The sequence below is a fragment of the Canis lupus genome, chromosome 7 (assembly GCF_003254725.2).
Source record: "Canis lupus dingo isolate Sandy chromosome 7, ASM325472v2, whole genome shotgun sequence".
Lineage (NCBI taxonomy): Eukaryota > Metazoa > Chordata > Mammalia > Carnivora > Canidae > Canis > Canis lupus.
This window is the reverse complement of record NC_064249.1, coordinates 71,946,507-71,969,953: the sequence shown is the minus strand read 5'-3', so window position 1 is coordinate 71,969,953 and position 23,447 is coordinate 71,946,507.

Below are 23,447 nucleotides of genomic sequence, written 5' to 3'. Positions count from 1 at the left end.
CTCTTCCTTGAGTTCTGCGAGGATCCATCTTCGAACCCAGAGCCCAGCCTAGGAAGGCGCTGTTGTCAGTGTAAATCGGGGACCCCCAGAAGCAAAGTTCTCTGCTCATCCACTTTTATTGGGAATAAGCCTTCTGGAAACATGAGAGGTGGGGTGTACAGCTAATGGAAACATACTAAGTGGACGGACAGCTGATGATAAGCCATCTTGTCCATGACTACCCGGAGAGCCATTGACTGGGGTCTTCTAAAGGCTGTGGTAGATTTCCACTGTCCAGATGAGGAGTTCCAAGCACCAAGCAGAAGTCTAACTTATTTCTGAGGACTCTTTTAATCCCATCCAATGAAGCTATTTCCTGAGACCTCAGCACAAACCTACCATGAAATTCACCTATAGGAAAAAGAAAATCACTTCCTATTCTTTGGGGCAGGTGATTATTTAGGGAGAACAAATGAACCATTCCAGGTTCATCTGGCGAGCCATAAACCCGAGCAGTGTGTAATTGCTTGCTCTCAAAATAGTAAGCAGCACCTGGAGGGTCAGAGGCATTGCAAACAAGCAAAAGGCCTTCGACTTCAAGCTGAGCTGTGCAGAGGCTTGGGTGCAGCAGCCTTCTGGGGCAGTGGCAAAAAGCTAGAGAATTCTTTTGGCTTTTGCTTTTTCGGTGGATGGAGGCTCAGAGGGATAGCCCCGACCTAGAGTGGTTTCCACGAGAGGAGAGGGGAGCCACTGATACGTAATTAGCAGCACCTTGTGTAATACTTCCAGAACACTCAGGAAATTCACAACTTCCTTCTGTACCCTATGAAGTTACCTTTCTTTTTTTCTTCAGGGTGAGTATTACCTAAAGGCATGAACACCAAAAAATATTTAAGTGGAGTTGTTTAACCTCATGTATGAACCAAGACTGATGGTATATAGATGACTCAGTGTCAGGCACTTATCCTGCAATCCTGCCCAGCAGGTCCTGTTCTGTAGACACCTTCACACATACTATGCAGTTGGGAAAACAGCCCGCCTCATATTGTCATATTAGGAAGTGTACCTTGCAAAAGTCTTTCTACTTTGTTTTGCTCTGTTTCAACACCAAAATGGCTCTGGGGAAATTTACATACAAAGGAGAATCATTGGACACTGGAAGACAATCAGATTGTCTTTCTCCATGGGGGACAATGAAAACAAAAGCTCACAAACATACTGGGATTCAGAAAGGAGTGCTCATCCCTAGGAATGCATGAAAATATCCAGTCATGGCATTGTGGACAACGTCCCCGAGATCAACAGGTCTTCCTTCCTCCTCCCAAGACCCTTTGACACAATGGGAACCAAACTGTCCTCGATGAGTGGATGGATATACATTGTGCCACTACAAAACATTGGTGCCTTCCCAAAGCCATGCCGGCTGCCATTTGCCTATTAATGACAGGTTGCACAAGTCGTTAAAGGCCTTAAGATAGACCAGAGACTAGAATTTTCTAATCAGAACTAATCCCTTCAGGCATATAGCATTTGATACATCAAAGGCTTAATATTTGATACATCAAAGGCCTTCTCAGTAATTCTTTTGAGGAATCAAAAAACTATGCTAATGAATGTATGAGCTCTGTAGTTTTAAATCAGAACTTTTTTTTTTCCTCGCTTGGGATAAACTTTTTATAACTTCATTTGATTGAGGAAGCATCTGTATATGTGCCATGATTTAAGATGATCCAAGAGAGCTAGGTGCTCCCAAACACATTCCCTGCCAGCTTGCCAGTGCCCCATTAGTGAACCTCTTAGGTTAAGGATTTGAGGGCCTTATTAAAATACATGTTGCCCAAGAGACCTAATGGATAAACACAATTACCCATTAATATCTTAGGATGGACTCATTAGTCCAATTAGCTTATTTCTATCTTACCTGGCATTGAAAGGTTGGGACTCACAATGGATATCCCTCAATGGGGCTTCATGGGGCTATAGGGGATCATTACTTGGGGCATTGGTCCCTGGGGTAAGGGGAAAAGATCCAGAGAGAAGGAAATAAAAGCCTGTAAGAGGGGATAAGATCACCAGAAGTAGGCGGATCTTGAACTATCATTTATAGAATTCTTGATTTGAAGACTCAGAACAGGCCTTTGAAGGAGATCTAAGGGAGATCTACCCTTTCTCCACCCATTCCTAACTATGCTGCTGAGTCTCTAACCCCTCGGGGCTCCAATAGTATTTTCCAGGGAACCCTCTTACGCTGTTGGTGGGAAGGTGAAATGGTGCAGCCACTCTGGAAAACTGTGTGGAGGTTCCTCAAAGAGTTAAAAATAGACCTGCCCTATGACCCAGCAATTGCACTGCTGGGATTTACCCCAAAGATACTGATGCAATGAAACGCCGGGACACCTGCACCCCGATGTTTATAGCAGCAATGTCCACAATAGCCAAACTGTGGAAGGAGCCTCAGTGTCCATCGAAAGATGAATGGATAAAGAAGATGTGGTTTATGTATACAATGGAATATTACTCAGCCATTAGAAACGACAAATACCCACCATTTGCTTCATGGATGGAACTGGAGGGTATTATGCTGCATGAAATAAGTCAATCAGAGAAGGACAAACATTATATGGTCTCATTCATTTGGGGAATATAAATAATAGTGAAAGGGAATAGAAGGGAAGGGAGAAGAAATGTGTGGGAAATATCAGAAAGGGAGACAGAACATAAAGACTCCTAACTCTGGGAAATGAACTAGGGGTGGTGGAAGGGGAGGAGGGCGGGGGGTGGGGGTGAATGAGTGACGGGCACTGAGTGGGGCACTTGACGGCATGAGCACTGGGTGTTATTCTGTATGTTGGCAAATTGAACACCAATAAAAAATAAATTTATTATAAAAATAGTATTTTCCATAAACTTTGTTGCAACACTAATTATATGGCATCACCTCCTTTGTTTCTGTGACTGCTCCTCCTACCCTCTGCTGTCTGCAATAGTAAGGACTATGTGCTTTCTGACGCACCTAGTTCAACAGCTAGCCCTCAGTAGGACCTCGAAGGCTTTATGCATTATCAACGAATGCATAATTATCCAGTTAATTTCATAAATCTGTAGAGGATTGAGGTAGGTTTGCAATTCCTTCCATTTTATTTTGAATGAGGGTGCCTTCTTTTTCTTTGACAAGAGGGGCTTCTCAGCCAGGCTTCTACTTGCATGTCCCATGCATTTACCGAATTGTGCCTCTTGGTGGTGGGCAAATAGCAAACAGAAGCCCCTTCCTCCAGGGGAGGCCATCCTGGCATAGGACACTACCAGTTGAGAGCTAGATGGCTTGTCAGCCCACACACTTCCCCAGCTGGGCACTTTTTGGCCACACACGCTGCGTATGGCACACACAGTCTGCTTCTCAGCTCACCTACTGCCTTGGCTCGTGAAGAAACCACTAACATGAATCTGCCCTGATTCCACTTCATATGAACCTCTGAAGAGTTTTACCTATATCCTTTAAGATGTGTATTTAAAGACTGAAATAAGTAAGATAGTGTACACGTGAATCCACGGAAGTAAAAGTATCTGAGTAAAAGAACATGGTGACCCTTCCAACTTGAAGAACTCACTCCTATGGACAAGTACTCATCAGCGCAAGCTTGCACCAAAGGCTTGGAGGATCATCAAGAATGTTAATCTATGTGAGTTTTAATGAAAATACTTGGATCATGAGCATAAGTAGTCCCAGCAAAGTTCAGTCTCTGGTCTAAACACCAGGAGGTTGATGAGGAAATCTTTAGTCCAGAAACGTCTGCCTACTTCATTGCCACCAAAGGAGAGACTGAGAGATCAGAAAGCATTCCATCCTAGGTCCCCCAGGGCATGAAAAAGTTTGGTACTAAAAGCTTAATCATCCCATTCCATTTGACCCTGGAGCACCCCCAAGAGTCTCTGGGAACCTCAATGCATACTGAATGGAAACTTCAGTTCCCAAGACCTTAACTTATAATGTCCACAGAGGCCTATTGGTCTCTCGGAGAGAAGCCTTGGCCTTTGACTCCAATAAAGAGGCCCTGTTTTATTTTCTAAGCTTGATGATCTTTATTTCTTGTCCTGGTAGGGTAAACCCTGCAGGTAGCAATGCATTTGATCTATTATTGTTTAAATGTATTGGGTTCACTTTGGTCCTCTTCCCTGATGCTTTGTACTGACAAAGAGCTGTCCACCAGCTTCACTTACAAAGCTAGAGAAACTGTTCCTTATCAAATATATACTCCTTCTTTTTCTTGTCAGCTAATGCTGTCTATTCTCAATCTTTGAATCATTTGAAAAAAAAATGCATCTGCCACGTATCTGTTTTCAACCCTTCACAAGCTTTAATCATAGCTCTTCTTCCACCTGAAAGCCCTTCTCACTAGTCTCTCAAGTGACATAAAGCTAAAAGTTTGATTTAAAGGCCACTCTGTGGAAAGCAAGGACAGACAGCCGGAAAACACTTCCCATTTATCTTTCATAATAGCCTGGAGAGGTTTGGGGTACTGGTGCTGAGTCAACAAGGGGCCTTAGACTTGCCTTTGCTGAAGAGTTGGACTCTTTGGACAACCAATTACTCCACAGCCTATATAGAAAGTCCAAAGACCTGAAGGGGGCTTAATAAAATATTCCAAGAGTGTTGAACTTATAAAGGAATAGTTCTGCAGAGCCGGTTATCCCTGAAACAATGGATGGTCTGTTTCAAATAGAAGCTTCAAGAATTTCATGATCACTATTTTTTCATGGCACTTTGTCTCAAAGTGAGGATTGCTAAGATCTTTAAGCTTGTATACACAACACAGACTGCATTCCCATAAGCTCTCCAAGATGATTAAAGAAAAACTGCAAAATTGATTACTCATTGGTCATTGACATTTTTTTTTATTCATCAGAGTCACTGGCCACCATCCTTCCTCTTCTCAATGCCACTAAAATGGAGGCTTCATTCACATTAGGCAAGAAAAAAAAACTACTTTGTTTTTTGTTTGTTTGTTTTTTCTACTTTGATATATATTTCTTTATGGTAACCGGGTACTCCCAACCTAATAAGCTAATGACAACTGACATTGACAACTGATCCCAAATGACAGGAATAGTATAAAAAATATGAAGAAATCCTCACTGGGACAGCTGAGAACAGATATGTGGTAATCGCATTTTTTTTCAAATGGTGTTAAAGATTGAGAATAGACAGCATCTGCCAACAAGGAAAAGAAAGGGTATATGTTTAATAAGAAACAGTTTGTAAACTAGACTAATGACCAAAGGAACACAATGTTTTGCTGAGCATTGTCTCCTAAGTCTCTCCTTCATTTATCTGATTAACCATATCTCCACGCTGGAGGTTCTACCCATACAGTCCATTGACAACTTGCTGATGTAATTTGGACCCAAAGATTTAATAATACAAAGTATCTAATTTTTCTTACTTTTCCTGCTGTACTTCTTTCATGTCTATGACCATACACATACAGCTCACTGATAGATACTCTGAGTGTAAGAATTCCTAAGTATGAATCCCAAATTCCATACAAAAAAGAAGAAGAGGAAGAGGAAGAGGAAGAGAAAGAAGAAGAAGAAGAAGAAGAAGAAGAAGAAGAAGAAGAAGAAGAAGAAGAAGAAGAAGAAGAAGAAGAAGGAGAAGAAGGAGGAGGAGGAGGAGGAGGAGGAGGAGAAGAAGAAGAAGAAGAAGAAGAAGAAGAAGAAGAAGAAGAAGAAGAAGAAGGAGAAAGAGCAGAGAGTTATGTCTGAATGTATCTCCTCAAACAGCTTGTTGAAACAATTGAAACTGGAAAAACACAGTATGACAAAATCTGTAGACAGCCATGGGTCCTCACTTTTGAACATCAACACCATTGGTCTTGAGCTAAGGGCTGATAGTGGTGCCGAGTACCATCTGCTTTGGAATTCTGATTGTATAGGAGTCCCTGAAGTTTTGATTTTTACCTAGAATCTATGAAGTCACACAAAGAGAAAAAAAATCTGCTTTGCTTCAGTCACAGAGTATCTCCGTTGATCAAGAACAATTATGGCTATTTTCCAGAAGAGATGAAAACAAAAGTGAATGAAATTCAGCTGTCAGTTTGGGAAAAACAAATGGTACAAATGAATGGCTAGCCAATAGCAAAGAAGGTTTTGAAATCCGTGAGAGGAAGGTAGAAGTCCCAATAGTCTAATACTCGGAGAGGTTCTTAAAGCTACAACTACTTTTCATAAGAAAGAAGAGGAACAAAGGTATAAGCCAGCACTCCATCCACACTCAAGGCTTGGAAAGGTGGAGAAACAAAGAGTGGCAGCCCTCCAGAATGCTTACCCCGGATGTTTTGATGATACTCATGGGTGGCTCTGAATTTAAATTTTAAATGGGTTGTTGATCAACTGCCTCCTCTGATACACTCTACTTTTAGTAGAAACCACAGGGGGTTTTCACGGAGAGGAACACAAGGGGAGAGGCCACTGCTTGTTGCATCTCCCACAGTATGGATCTCCCCATCTCTTTTCTGCTAAGCAACAACTGTCATTTCAACCATGGGAAGGTGGCTTCCTTGACATAGCACAGATTCCAGGCATGATTTTAATGCCTGCATGAGTCCATTTAAAGCATCTTGTTCCAAATTTGCCTGCAACCTGTGCACACAATCTTTTCCTGAGAAAAATCACCTACATTTAACATAGGCAGCTGCACACACAGCCAGATGGATGGCTGTCTGAAATTTGGAGAAATGGAGCTGCTTGGCCCCAAATATTATACCATTCCCCAACCTCCTGACTTTTTCAGCTCCTAACCCTCCTTTTGGGCTAAAACAATATCTTCTAAAGGCTTAGATTAAAATGTAAATATGTTACCTGGAAAGGGAAATGCTTTAAATTATTCAAGTTTACTAATGCATTAGTAAGGATTAGTTTTTCTGATTAGAAAAGTATCTCCTTCAAATGCTGTGTCCTAAAAGACCAGAATGTGCCTTTTTGATTGGTTGCTTGGAGTGGAGGAGAGGAAGAGAAAAGACCCAGCACCCAAGATTTTAACCAGAGAGGATGAATGGGACATCAGCTGAGCATGATCAGAATGTCAAGTGCTTTACGTATTTTAGTTAATCTTTGTAACAACTTTCTGATTTCTGAGGTTGGTTTTAGCATCCTCAGCCTACAGATAAGGGAGCTAAATCTCAGACATTAAATAACTCTACCTAGGGGCAGAGTCAAGAGTTAGGACCTGGTTTCTTAGACTCTAAAGCCATTACCCCCAGCAAATGTCTGCAGGATCAGAGGCTACAGTGCATACATAAATCAATAATTACCTCTGCCTTTTCTGTTCTTCCAAACACCAAAGAGGAGACAAAGTGGTCTGCCTAGAAAGAGAGAGAGACCTCTTATCAAGATACTATTGTAAAATGTCATAGGATTTTCTAGGGTAATGCAACTGTAGATGTTGATTTGAATGTTGGTTATACTTTTGTCAAAACTCATCTAACTGTACACTTAGGATCTGTGACTTTGACAACATATAATTATAATATGAAAATAAATGATAAGCTTTACTGAAATTACACACTTCCAGTACCAACTTCAAGAGCCTGTGCTAGCCCTTACTTTCCTGTTTGGTCAGACCAAAGACAAACAATTTTCTCATTTAAAGGAATAGGATAGGGGCGCTTGAATGGCTCAGTTGGTTGAGTGTTTGACTCTTGATTTCAGTTCAGGTCATGATCTCTCGGTCCTGGGATCTAGCCCTGTGACAGGCTCTGTGCTCAGTGCAGAGTCTGCTTCAGATTCTCTTCCCTTCTCATTCACTCTCTCTATCTTTCTCTCAAATAAATAAGAAACCTTTTTTAAAAATAAAGGGATGGGATAGATCTTTAAGATTTGCACAAAACTCCCATGGATAACAGGAAAGAATTTTTTAATAGGGCTTATGGCAGTTGATATTTTCCTTTCTTACACCTGAACCTGATAACCATGGCAGGAATTCATGCAGAAAAACATCTATGATGATGATCCTAGATTATAAAGAAAAAATCAATATTAAACTGATAAGCATTACTTTATAATTCAACATCCACAGTAATTTCATGCATTCCTTGAATGTCAAATTCACTTAAAAAATAATGCTAATCATATTCTTTTTTTGAAAGTCTAAATATAACAAAATAGGACTTTTAGTGCAATGCTTGAAGAACAATGTAATTATTGTGGTCTTCATCCAGTTGCCTTAATTGACTATTGAAGTTGAAAAGCATTTCCATAATTAATCTCATGCCATTTTCCAATTATAAATTTGATAGCATGAAACGGATCCATTTTCAAAAGCAAGTAATGGAATAGCTTGTTTTGGGCAAATGGATATTTTCTGAGACAATCCAGGGTACTTGCCTGATCGATATTTAGCTTTTTGAAATCCTATCCACAGAGGGAGTAAAGTGAAAGCAGCATGAAAGCATTGTTTCAAGCTCATCTTTGAATAGTCTTAAAAAGATAAAATTTGGGAGGGAAAAAATACCTCAGTGTGATTAGAAATACTATAGAGTTTGTCCAGACAGCTCAAGACAAGTCCTGAAGCTGAACAGCATGCCAATTACAATAGAAATTCTTTACTCCTCAATGTGTTAAGTTCACCAGAGACCTCCCAAGATGCCAAAGTTTTAAGAACTTTAAGTTTTAAGTTTTAAGATTTAAAAATGTGGTGACCAACTCTTCACAATTTGATGCAATCATGACAAATATCTGTTTTTTACCTAATGACTTTGAGCCCTTTAATTCGGCCAAAATGAACCACAGAAATGTTAACCCAGAAAACCCAAAAGACTCCTAGGAAAGGGAAGGAGTAGGGAAGAACTGGTTTATTACCATTAAAATATTACCTATCACCTACTAAGAAACAGTTAAGTTAGGTTAACACATTTTTAGTCACCCTCTTGGTGCTGGGCTGGGCTGTGAGACAGTGGGACAGGGAATGTGTGAAAGAGAGATGGAGAAGCAGTAGGACAGTGCATGAAGCACAGGACACTCACTGTCCAGGAGACCTCAGTCTGCATCCTCAGAGTTGTACAGTCAACACAGTGAACAACAGAAGGTGACAACCTGAAAGATACCCAGTTTCACTTTCAGAGAGGATCGGCCCTTGCTTTCAACACACAGAGAGTCATAGCCAATATTTGGTTTCAAGGGCAAAGCTGTTCACAGTATCCCAGCCCCTGGTAAGCTGAAGAGACAGTCTAGGAGCTAAGGAGATTCGGATTCAAATTTAGCATTTGGTGCTATCCTGCTTGATTCTGAGCACATTCCTTTACCTCTGGAGACTTCAGTTTTCCCCTCTACACTGTAAGGTAGGAAATGTAAACAATCTGTCAAGACCTTTCTATTCTAATATTAAATACTTCTTTTCCCAAAGAGATAGGGAAATGGGCCTTGGGATAGCACTGGAGAAATGAAAAGAAATTTCCAATCAGTGTACTATTCACATCCTTTCTTCTGAGGCTAGCTGACAGATTCTCAGGTATCTTGTGATGGGTTGAATTGTGTACCCCCACCCAAATCCATATGTTGAAGTCCCAACCCCTGGGACCTCAGAATGTGACTTTAGTTGGAGAAAAGGCCATGGCAGGTGTCATTACTTAAGATGAGGTCATGCTGAAAGAGGGTGGGCCCCTGAGACCATATGACTGGCATCCTCATACAAAGGAAAAACTTGGATATAAAGAAAGAGGTACACAGGAGAATGTCATGTAAAGATCTGAATTATGCTGCTGCTAGCCAGAGCACTACATGGCCCTGCCAATACCTTGATCTTGGACTTTCAACCTCCAGAACTATGAGACAAATCCTGCTGTTTAAGTCACCAGGTTTATGGCATACTTAAGGTCAGCTCCAGCAAATGAATTCCTCCCTCTACACCTTGCTCCTATTCATGTCACTTTCCTGCTGAGTTTTAACCAATGGTTCTCTTTCAACTTCTCTTAAAACTCAGGCCTTCCACTTTCTCCTTCAGGTCAAACTCAATGTTCTTGCCAACTCAAGAGATCTTTTCCCTAAATTTGGATGGCCTCTTGCCATTCAATTTTAGTAAGCAGTACAGAGGATTAAACCATTAACTTTTCTATTCAATCATGAAAATTAAAGTTCCCCCACATCCAGACTCTCTTCCATTACCTAAGATGCAAAATTTGTTTAAAACATTACAACTATGATGGCAGATGAGTGCGTGGTAATAAATAAGACATCCTGGAATAATCACAGGGCCTTACAACATTTCCAGTACAAACCTTTTTCTTCTCAAAGATTGCTCTTTCTCTTAGGCTCCAGGCCAGCTTCTCTGAAAGAATATTGAACTGGATCTGTTGAGATTTAATGTGCCTGTCCATTAGATTAGATTTTGCACCAGCCACCTTGCCCTCCAAAGAAGTGTCAAGTCCAACATTACTTGTAGAAATTAAAGTTGAAATCAGAGACAGAACATATCAGCCACTTACATCAAAAAACTCATAAATAAAAATATAAGGCAGAAGAGTTCTCTGTGTGTTGCACTGAAATTTAAAGATAACTATGTGAAGTGATGGATGTGTTAATTAGCTTGTTTGTGATAATCATTTTACAGTTTATGCCTATATCAAACATCCCATTGTATTACCATAAATATATACAATTTTTGTTTGTCAGTTATACCTCAAAGCTGGGGGAAAGAGAAAAATAATGTGATGCAATGGGGAATCAGCAGGTTCAAGTCTTGGCTACTCATTATGAATCCAGCAATGCTTTCGTGTTATCAGAGGCTCAACTCAGTATAACATAGCCAAGTGGCTCTGATGAGAACTTTTGCATCACAGGTAGTGAGAAATGCCTGGTTGTAGAAGTCTCTCAAAAGTACATTGCTGTTATGGAGTTTCCATCCTGCAAGACCCCATGCCAGCGTCTTGCCTCTGGCTCCTGAAGGCCTTGGAATAAAGCCCACGATCAGGTCAGAAAATTGGGGCCAATCTTCAGAAGAGTGCCTCATTGAACCATCCCTCCCAAGGAGGCATGTGAATACATGGAAGGCAGCACAGTTGGCTTTCATAGGGAGATTATAAAAAATAGCTAAAATGATTTTGGAGCTGAGGGTATCTATTGTACTTCCACGGGGCAGGCCAGGTTGCAGCTGGAATGGGCAGGGAGTATGTGTGAGCTGGTGAAGGAAAACAAGAGTTTAAGAAGAATATAATTTAGCTTATAATTAGTCTTATATAGAGTAAGTTTTAATCCACCCTCCCTTGGATACTCACAGTCACTTAGAGAGGGGGGATCTCTTCTTATTACACAAAACTGGCACATGCAAATACAGAGCTTGAAATATCACATTAAATTACAGTGAGAAATCTGAAAATAAACTATCTTAAATCAGCACTTCTCAAACTTTCATATGCAAAAGAATCTCTTCAAGTAGCAGTGAAAATGCAGAATCCTAGATATTCTGGCATCTTCTGATTCAGAACCTAAGAATCCGCATTTTAACGGGCAGCCTGGTGAATCTTGAAGCAGGAAATTCAAAGGTAATCCTTTCAGAATTAATAATCCCTATCTCATGCAAGCTTTTTTGTCCCAGTAAAAAGGGATTCCTTAGCCATCACTTTTTATAATAAATATTTCCTTTTAAATAAATATTCAACTCAAAGTCCCTCAGACATTATGTTCTGATTTTTGGCTTAGAATCTGTGATCACTATCAACGGAGGCACCATCTCAGTGTAAGGAGATTACAAAAGTTTCTAGTAGGACCGAACTCACCTTTGCTCTCACTCTGGTCTGTGGAACCACTTGAAGCCTCCGCATCGTCCTGCTCATGATGCCCTCTGTGAGAATCCAACCGCTCTGTGAGGGGCACCAGCTCCTGATAGACCTCGGCTCTGACATGCTCGGCTTCCCAGTGTAATGGGGAGAAAGTTTCTTTTAACTCTGTTTCAGCTCTATCTGCACAGAGAGTTTTCTCAGGTGTCTTATAACAACGATCCTGTCTGCCCACAATACCTGTTATGAAATATCATAGGTGTGATGGATCAAGAAGTTGGGAAGGAGTGCCTGGGTGACTCAGTCGGTTAAACATCTACCTTCAACTCAGGCCACGATATTGGGATCCTGGAATTGAGCCTCCCATCAGGCTCCCTGCTCAGCAGGAAGTCTGCTTCTCTCTCTCCCTTTGACCCTCTCCCTGCTCATGCTCCTTTCTCTCTGTCTCTCTCAAATAAATAAAATCTTAAAAGAGAGAGAGAGAGAGATTGGGAAATGGGATCAGTGTGAAATAATATAGTTTGTCCCCTTGACAAGGGCTCTTTAGGGAAACTCTGGTCCTTCTAAAGGACCTATGGGTCTTGCTATAAAATCCTGATTGAGTAAATGTACAATAAAGGAGAAAATAAAGGAAGGAGAAGAAATCTAGCAATGTTCAGCACTTTTTGTTAGTGGAAAGGATTGCCTCTATAGGGACTATACCAGGGAAGTATAAATAAATTATGATGATGATTATAAAGTAAGGCTGGAGAAGGGGATGGTATCTAAGTTCGTGCTTCTTGGTAGGAAGATAGAATGATGCAGGACTTAAGAATATAGGTTATAGAGTCTGACAAACTTGAATTCAAACTCTAGACATACGTTGGAGTTATATGGAACCAGCAACTAACTTCTCCCAGGCTCAGTCATTTCATCTATATATTGGAGACAATGATACTTCCTTCGTGGGCCTCAGGTTAGAATTAAATTTATACAAATACACACATTTTTGTAGCATGAGTATGTATGCAGGAATACTTAAATATGTTCATACTATGGATAACTCAGTATACTGCTTGGTATGTAGCAAGCGTCCCATTAGTGGCAATGGTAGTAGCAATTTACAATTACTGGGATAAGAAATGAGACCTGATGACCAATTTAAATCTATAGCATTTAGGAAATTGTTTTCCTTACTGATACCTTATTTTGTTTGCTGTGGTGAAAACACCCTATGCATACAGTAAGTCACTTATTTAGTATTTACTACGTGTTGGCCATCATGAATACAAAACCAGTAGTTGGGACTCCCTCTCTAACTCCACCATCACCACCTCCCAATCCCAGTTGTTTTTGTTTTGTTTTGTTTACTTCTAGGTATTTTCCCATGGAAACCTTCCTACAGTTAATGGCTGGGTTCAATGGGACTATGCTTCAATATTGCTGGGACTATTATTCTAACCCCTAGGGGCTTTTCTAGCCACTATCATTTCTGTGAGAAGAGGCAATATAAATTTAAAACATTTTTACATTTTGTTTTTGGAAACAAATGGTTAGGAACTAATTCTCCATGGGTCTCTTGGGATTCCGCATGTCTTACAAGGAAGGCATGGACTGCCCTCTGTTCCAGACTATCTTTTCAAGGATGTCTGCATAGTGAACCGACCTGGAACAAAGGGATAGCATCTCCTTCTGGAGCATAGGGAAAGTTTGCTTAATACCTTGGAAGATAAAGATGGTGTTCCCTTTGGAGCAAGGGAAAAAACATGCTAACTACTCATTATCAAAGATTTAGCTTCCTCAAGCTCAAGAATCTCATACTGTGTCACAATCCACTGCATGTGGTGGTGCCATGTGACCCACTTCTCAGCATCCTATAGAAATTGGGGCTTGAGAACCAATGCAAAGATGCTGATCCTTGGGTACTGTTACTGTTTCCAGTAGTAACAATCCTTTATGACATGACCTGGTCTCCTGTCTTCCACCAACATCTATAAAACCATGGCAAGCTAACTTTTAGCTTGCAAATAGGGTAAATTCTCTGATATTTCACAGTTCTGGACACAAACTATAGGGTGGGGACACCAATATTTCAGGCAGAGGCAACTTTTCTTTCAATTCTAGTTTCTCATGAGCTATGTGGATTTATTACATATTCAGGCTGGTCAACAAGATGAAGGAACAAAATCTTGTAAATTAAACAAATAAGATTATCAAATTTAAAATTAAAGTGGCTTTTCCTTCCTCTTCCCTGTTTGGTTGGGGCTAAAAGGCAATTCTTTTTAAATCACAAACTGCAGATCATGTCTAGAGAAAGGGGAGAAAAGAAGGAGGGAGAAGAGGGCAGAGGGAGAAGAGAGAAATAAATAGGTAATGATAACAAATTTAAAAGCTATTTAATATAAAACTGGAAACCTGGGTTAAGAAGTTTTTTTATTTTTAAGATTTTATTTATTTATTCATGAGATACACAGATGGAGAGACAGGCAGAGACACAGGCAGAGGGAGAAGCAGGCTCCATGCAGGGAGCCCGATGTGGGACTCGATCCTGAATCCTGGGATCAGGACCTGAGCCAAAGGCAGACGCTAAACCGCTGAGTCATCCAGGCGTCCCAGAAGCTTTTTTAAATGAGCATATTTGACTCAGCAAAATTGAAAAATTCACACCTATTCACATCTTTTCCCAAAGAAAAGGCACTAAAACTTCAAAATGCATGCTCTTATCTGACCTTTGGTTATTGGAATAGCTCCAAGTTAAACTGAGGCCTCTCCTTTCTGTTTCTTTTTGTCATTTCGGTTTTCTTTTGCCATGTTACTGTCTGCACTTACAGTACTTCCTAGTACTGCATGCCTCTGGATGTGCAAGAGCTTTAGTCTGCTGAGCTATCTCCACTGGGCTTTCCTTATCACCTGTTCCTTCCTTGTCAGCTTCCATCTTGTTACCCCACCTTTGGTTTTGCTACACTTCCCTTAGATCACATTCCTATGAACCAAATACTGGAGACTCACCTGCCCTTGATCTCTTGGGATCTTCATAATTGTGTTTGAGGGATTTTGTCTCTGCCTAATCAACTCTTGAACCAGATTCTTATTTTTCTTGATTCTATAAAAGCTTTACTATTCCAGAAGAGTCTTTCCTGAAGCTACCACTGTGGCCTCAAGACCCTTAAAATGGCCTGGCCCCTCTTTACACAGGACTCTCAGGAGTGGTCCTTCCAGGCTCTAGGAACTCAAAACTCCCTTGTGATGCTTTTGTAGCATGCCTGCTGCCCTCTCAGAACTCTTGGCCTTTGTGTTGCTGCTCTAACCCTTGGAGGACTTCTCCATCCCATGCTGCACCTCACTTGTTTTGAGGTTCTTGGAACATTCATAGTCTTGGATTCCCTAGACCCTCTTGCTGGGGCCTTTATAAAGTTTCCTTTTCTTGGCTTGACTGTTGAGCTTTGCTGCTGCTGCTTCATAGCATCATTGTACTTGGTTAGCAATCCCTAGGCAATTCCTTTAAAGATCTGTGGTCTGGCCTTCTCCTCATGTAAGTTAGGATGTAGCTGCTTCTACTGAAACACCAAGGTGTGTTCCTGCTCTATCAAAATTCTCTTCCACTTGTGCTTGCTGTGTCCCCTGTTTTACCTTTTCTAACTGAGACTTATGGCCTTTTGGCAATACCCTGGGTTCTTCCAAATTTCCCTACTGTCATGTCATCATTTCATTTCCCAAGAGCATTAATTCCATGCTTAAATTCCCCTGGACCTATTCTTGCCTTGGAACTCTAAGCCCTCTTTTATAACAGATTTGCTGTGTTCCACTTAGGTCTTCCATTTCTTTCTTATTTATCTTCTCTTAGGCCAGCTCCTTGGTATGGTTTTACTAACACTGGATATTCTTCTTCAGGGCCAAAGAGTTTTTCATCTTCTAATTCTTTCTCTTCTGTATTAAACTCCTGGTGAGCAGCACTGGGGCTCTCCTGGTTTGGCCATAGAATTTGCTTTAGTTTATATTGATGCTTCATAGGTAGCCCTACCATCCTGTGCCCATAGCATTTGTTCAAGCAAGCCTGGGGCTGGGGCTTATCATGTCTTTGCAACTCAGTAATTTCTGCAGTGGATCATCTTTCCTTGAGTTATTTCTTTATCCCATCACTGTCTTTTAAATTATTTCTTCCTCTTGAATATTGAAGAAAACTTCTATCTCTGTCCCATCTGTCTCATGGTGATCTTGCTGTTGCTTTAGATCCACAATATACAGAACCTCCTGGTCTTGGCCCCAAGGTTGAGGACTCATCCTATTTTTGCCTCTAACACAGTTCTGTTGCTTTGATCTCCTGAAGACGCCCTTCTTTCTGGAAATGACATTGTTACTCCAATGCCGTCAAACCAGTCTTCTCAGTATTGGAGGTCTTGGCTCTTCAAAATACCCTCATCTGGTATAGATTCTCTCCCACTTAAACAAGGCTCTTAATGCATCAGCTTCACCTGCTTTTGACACCCCTGCTTTGATTTATGGTGATACTGTTTTCTCCAAACTGATGGTTTTCTCTTCTAGGCATTTTAAGTAGCAAGGTAATGATAAGGCATTGTTGCTAACAAAAACCTGGACCTCTATTGCTAACAAAAACCTGGACCTCTAAGACCCCACCAAAAATTATAGTTGCCCAACATTATTATAAGCTGAAATTATGATTGATATCATAAAAGTTAGAGTATGTCAGGTGAGTGAGAGCATTCGTTCTCTCATTTGTTTATTTTGAGACAGTATAATCAGTATTGCAAATAAATAGGCTTCTTTTTAGCAAAAAAAAAAAAAAAAAAAAAAGAAAAAAAAAAAAAAACCCAGAGATTGAGTGTCCAACTGTCCCTATTCCTTCTCCTATTCCTTATTCTCCATCTCCTCTAAACATGGTACTCATCTGACAGGAATGCTTAGATTTTAGTTAATGCTATGCTTACTGCTTCTCTCTACATGTGCCTAATGGTAAACACATGCCCTCCACAGCCTCCCTCCCAGCCTGCTTCCCTCCTGACACACACACCAGCCCTTGCGTCAGCCTATGGAAGTGAAAATAAGGAGTTTGCTTTTCATAGCACATTTCTCACCCAAATATCTCCATCCAACAAATGAGTCTCCTGTAATTTCCAAATCTTCAGTATGTGGTAAGGTAAAAAAAAAAAAAAGGAGGGGGAGCATTCAAACAGGGAGTTCTCTTTCCCTTTCCCTCATACTTATATATTTCCCCAAGATCCAATAGAAGACATCATGGACTCATGGGATTAAGATTCAAATGACTATGTTCAAATTCTACTCTTACGTCTGAGATAACTTAGATCTTTCATATCTCCTAGCAGATGTAAATTCTTCAAAGGGAAGAACTGTGTTATACCTATCTTTTATTTCCAGTGTTTGACATACAGTTCCTACTCTGTGACTACACACTGAAATGTGAAATAAACTATACTTAAGTGACATGGTTATTCAAGTCTATGTAAGTAGTTAACAATAACATGCAGAATATATGTGAAACTAATTTATAAACTATAACCTACCAGAGACAGAACCTCTGCCATGATAGTGTGAGTTGTTCTGCCGACTGGCTCCTCATACAAACTGGTGAAAATTATAAAACAAACACTTAAATTCTCTGGAAATGGTCCTAAGGGCAAACAGCAAATGAAGAAAATCCTATTTGAGAAAATCATGAGGGATGCCTGAGTGGCTTGAGCGTCTGCTTTTGACTCAGGGCATGATCCCTGGGGCCCAGGATCGAGTTTTGCATCAGGCTCCTTGCAGGGAGTCTGGTTCTCCCTCTGCCTATGTCTCTGCCTCTCTCTCTGTGTGTCTCTCATGAATAAGTAAATTAAATCTTAAAAAAGAGAGAGAGAGAGAAAATCATGAAAATTCAATAATAAACTCAAAACTATGGTATTTGAACCAAGACCCTTTCCTCTCTTGACCCCCCAGTTCAGCAAGGTGGAGATCCCATTCCAGATGACTGCAACTCAGAAATACGGCCCGCCCCCTGCCCCCGACCACCCAGCGGGCTCCTCATGGTTCCCAATAAGAGGACTTTTTTCCTGGTAGGAGCAAGACCTTAGCACTTCTCATCTGTCCACAGTTACTTGTTGTTGAAGCTATATTCCAGATGAATCGGTGAGAGGTTAGAGCTTCCTTTTTCCACCTAGCACCTGATTGTGGACTGGAGGCTCTATGCTGAGTGTGGCATGCTGAGAAGACTGTGGTCCTTGTGGTCATTGCCTTGTCTCATGAGATGGTGGATCACAAGTGAGATATTAACTGAGAGGGCCTCAGGCTGTTGCTTACCTCCTAGAGAAGGGTATCACTCAGAGAGAAGCTTGCTATTTTCTCCACATCCAGCACCAGAGCCCTGGCTCAGAGATTTTGCCTGTGGGGAGAAACATGCTATGAAATAGACAGTTCCTAATCTTTTCCCAAAGAAGTTAATTTCATGTTCAACAGAATGTGGAGAAGCTCAAGTCTAAAGATGCTCTAGAGAATAGTGCATGTCATGATAGGAGGCAACTGGGGAGAGATTCATGGATTTAATAAAGATATGGCCTAGACTGTAGGACACAAATGTGCAAGAGAAGATGAGGGATGAGAACAGCTGGGAGAAGCCTTTATCATATTAGGATAAATGTCAAATACCGCCCTCAGACACTATTGTTTCAAAGGAGTTGAGTTAGTTTGTCAAGCCAGCTTTTAAAGTTTATTTTATAAGACTAAAGGAAATCATGGTTGAGAAGTAAAGTAACTAAAGGAAGAGAAATTTAGTGACAACGTCACATCAAATAATGGATATCAATGGAGAGAAAGTATTTAAAAAATAAATATTCTGGAGTTGAAAATTACAATAACTGAAATGAAATTCACTCTTAAAGAGACCCAACAGTAGACTTGAACTGGCAGACAAATTAAGCACTTGAAAACAGGTTGATGGAGATGATGCAAGCCAAAGAAAAGAGAAAAAAGAATAGACAATAAAAAGAGAACAGAACCTCAAAGAAATGTGGGAAATCATTAAGCACACGTTACATATGTGTAATGGTAGTAGTAGGAGAGAAGAATGTGAGAGAGGCTCAGCTCAAAAAATATATTAAAAGAAATAATGACTGAAATTTTCCCAAATTTATTGAAAAATGGTAAAGTACACATGTAGGAAGTTCATCAAACTAAATGGGTTAGACATAAAAAGATCTATAGACAGACATCACAGTGAAAATGTTAAAAGTCAAAACAAGGAGAAAATCTTGAAAGGAATAAAAGGAAAAGAAATTATCAGTTACAAGGAAACTCCAATAAGATTAAAATCTGACTCCCCAGCAGAAATAAAGAGACACCACAAAGCAGTGTAACATATTCAAAGTGCTAAAGAAAACAAAAATGTCAACCAAGAATCCTATATCCAGCAAAGCCATCTTTCAAATCTGAAGGCAAAAATAAATATTTTCCCAAACAGAAATTGAGAGGATTTGTAGCTAGCAGACCTACCTAACAAGAAATACTGAAGGAACTTTTTCAGACTGAAACTAAGTGACCCAATAATAATAATGATTATAGAATTAGATAATAATCACATAAATAATCATATAATTAATAAATATAACAATTATATCTTATAATATATTATTAATAATTATATAATTAATTATATAGTATATAATTATAAGGTATATATTATGTATAGTTATATAATAAAAATATATAAAAGATACCTTATGAGTGCATATTTTTCTCCTGTCTTCTCTTAACTGATTTAAAAAGCAACTGTATGAGATAATATGATATCATGAATTTTTGGGACTATAATATATAGAATGTAAGATATATGTAACAGAGTTACCAGTAACACAAAGAAGGTAAATGGGAGCAAAGCTGTACTGGATTAAGGAAATCACTATAGACAACAAAGCATAATAATTTTTTATTGAGTTTGTAACATAACAGATGAAATACATTTAATAATAATACTACAAAAGGAAAAAAAAGGAACAGAGGAGTAACATTTCTATATAGCATTGGAATTAAGCTAGTATAACTGAAGCTGATTCTGGTAAGTAGTATATGATAAATCCAACAGCAACCACTTAAAAAAATCTCAGAATAGTAAAAAAGTCATTAAAGAAATAAAAATGTTACAATAGAAAATAATCATTTACTGCAAAAGAAATTAGTAAAGGAGGAATAAAGAAACAAACATGAGACAATTGGAGTACAAACAGTAGAATAAGTTCAATTATATTCTATCTTAAGTGTGAATGAATTAAATAAGCCAATCAAAAGCCAGAGATAGACTGGATTTTAAAAAATATTTAACTTAAATATTTAATTTTATGTTGTCCACAGTAGACACATTTTAGGTTCAAAGATGAATAGACTGGAGTAAAAAGATAGCAAACAATATCATGCAAAGAAGAACCATCAAAGGAGCTGGAATGGCTATACTAATATAAGACAAAACAGACTTTAAGACAACAAATGTTATTAGAGATATTAATATATAAAATATGATAAAAGTTTCAATCCATTGGAAGATATAACAATTATAAACATATGCATCTACTGACAGAGCTCGAAAAAAATACATGAAGCAAAAACTGGCAGAAATTCAGGGAAAAATAAACAGCTGAACAGTAGTTGGAGATTTCAATTCCCTATTTTCAGTAATGAATATAATAAATTAGTCAAAGAGCAACAAGAAATCTTGAAAAATACTGGAGGTCAATTCAACCTAATAGACACCCATAGGATACTCTCCCCCCAAACAATAGAATGTATATGTTCTTCTAAAGTATGCATGGAATGTTCTCCAGGATAAATCATGTGGTAAAATTTTTTTTAAAAATCAATAAATGTAAAAGAACGGAAATGATAGAAAGCATAGTCTCTGCAACAATGGAATGACATTAGGAAATAATGACAAAAAAAGCGACATTGACAAAATGTGGATATTAAAGAATACACTCTTAAACAACATTCGCAGAAGAAAATAAAGGAAAACCAGAAAATAATTGAGATGAATGAAAATGAAACACAACATACCAAAAACTTTGAGACACAGCTAAAGTAATGCTTAAAGGGAAATTTATAGCTATAAAAGATATCAAGTCAACAATCTTAACTTCCACCATAAGCTGGTTCTTTGAAAATATCAACAAAATTTCAAAGCTTTAGCTAGGTTGACAAAGATAAAAGAGAGATAGAGAGAGAAGACTCAAATTGCTAGAATAAAAAATGAAAGGACACTTCTCCCAACCTTACAAAAATACAAAGGATGACAAAAGAATGTTATGAATAATTGTATGCCAACAAATTCAATAAATGAAATAAATTCCTAGAAAGACACAAGCTATTGAAATTGATTCAAGTAGAAATAGAAAATCTGTATAGACCTTTAATAAGTGAAGAGATTGAACTAATAATAATGATAATAATAAAAGAACTATCTATATAGATAGTTTTACAAATGAATTCCACCAATGAACTAGGGGTGGTGGAAGGGGAGGAGGCCGGTGTGTGGGGGTGAATGGGTGACGGGCACTGAGGGGGGCAGTTGACGGGATGAGCACTGGGTGTTATTCTGTATGTTGGCAAATTGAACACCAATAAAAATAAATTTATTATAAAAAAAAAAACAAACAAAAAAAAACAAATGAATTCCACCATTTATTCATAATAAACATTTAATGAACAATTAAAACCAGCTTCTCATGAACTCTTGCAAAAAACTGAGGATGAAACTTCCCAACTCATTTTATGAGGCTAGTATTGCCCTGATACCAAAGCCAGACAAAGACTTCACAAAAATTTTTTTTTCCTTTTTTTTTCACTAAAAAATTATAGATTGATATCTCCTGTGAATATGGTTACAAAAAATTCACCAGTGCTAGCAAACTAAATCCAGTTATATATTTATATTTATGCATACAATTTATACACTGTGTGTATGTGTGTGCACACATATGTATGTGGGTATATTTATACATACATGTGTACGTGGTAAAGGATTCTTAGACATGACACCAAAAACATTAGCAAAAATTAAAATATTGGATTTCATTAAAATTAAAAACTTTTGTGCTTCAAAGGACACTACCAAAAAATAAAACATTTGCAGAATAGGAGAAAACACTTACCATATACCTAATAAGGTACTTGTACTTAGACTATTTAAAGAAATCTTATAACTCAATAATAAAAAGACAAATAACCCAACTTAAAAATGAGCAAAAGATTATAATATACATTTCTCTAAGAACGATATATAAATGGCCCAAAAATACATGAAGAGATGCTTGACATCATTAGTAACCAAGGAAAATAAATGCAAATCAAAACCACAATGAGTACTACTTCATACCCAATTGGATGACTAGAATCAAAGAGTCTGATAGTAGCAAATGTAGTAAGAATGTGAACAAATCAGAAACTCATACACTTCTCATTGGAATGTAAAATGGTACAGCCATTTTGTAAAACAGTCTAGCTGTTTCTCAAATAATTAAACATACCACATACCATATGACCCACCAGTTCCATTCTGGGTATATAGCAAGAGAAATTTTAAAAATATGTCTACACAAAAACCTGTACGTGGATGCTTATAACAGCATTAGTTATAATGTCTTAAAACTGGTAACAACCCAGATGTTGTTGATAAATGGATAAGCAAAATTCCATACAATGGAATATTTGACCACAAAAGGGAATCATTCTGATACATACTACCTCATAAATGAATCTTGAAAACATTATATTAAGTGGAAGAAGCCAAGTAGAGAAGACCACGTATTATTTAATTCCGTTCACATGAAAGTCTAGAATAGGGAAATTTATACAAACAGAATGTAGATTAGTGGGTGGTTAGGACTAAGAGGGTTGGGGTAATAGTTAATGGGTGCAAAGTTCTTTACTGAGGTAATCAGAACATTCTAAAATCGACTGTGGTGATGATTGCACGTCTGTGAATATACTACAAATGTTTTGAATTGGACACTTTAACTGAATTATATGGTTTGTGTATTATATCTCAATAAAGCTGTTTATAAAATTATGTAGTGTTATTCAAATGCAAGTTAAGATTATTTCCTTATTCCTGGTTATATGACTTTCAAAGGCTATTTATGCATTATCATAACACTCAGAAATCAACTTTTTTAATGCTTAAAGATCTCATCAAAATTATCTATTGAGTCCTTTATGTGACAAGAATGGTCTTGTATTATTGTTTTAAGCAATCATCATACAAAGCATATGTTATTTAAAATTGAGAGATAAAATAAAATAAAATAAAGAGATAATTGGTTCTACTTTATTGAAAATCTATATTCTTCATATTAGCCTTAATGATTTCTTTTCTTAGGACAGAGGTAATTTAAGGGAAAAGTATGTTCAGCTTGTGGTTTGGTAGTTCTTATAAATGTGTTTCAGTTTGTTATACTTGACTCATGTCATCTTCTAAATGTACTACATTATGCCATATTTAGAGTATTCTTTTCCAAATGTGAGATGAAATCTTTTTGCAGAAACAAGGAAACTTTTACATAGGGTAGAATTGAAGTCACAACTATAGGGAAAAAAACCCAGCTTCCTTATTGTAGGCAAACTTAATGGCTTTTCCTCTTTAATCAAAAGATTTGGGCTTTGTAGTAGATCTGAAGCCAAAATAAAATAAGGGCTTTTCTGTCCCAGAAAATGTTGCCCAAAGAA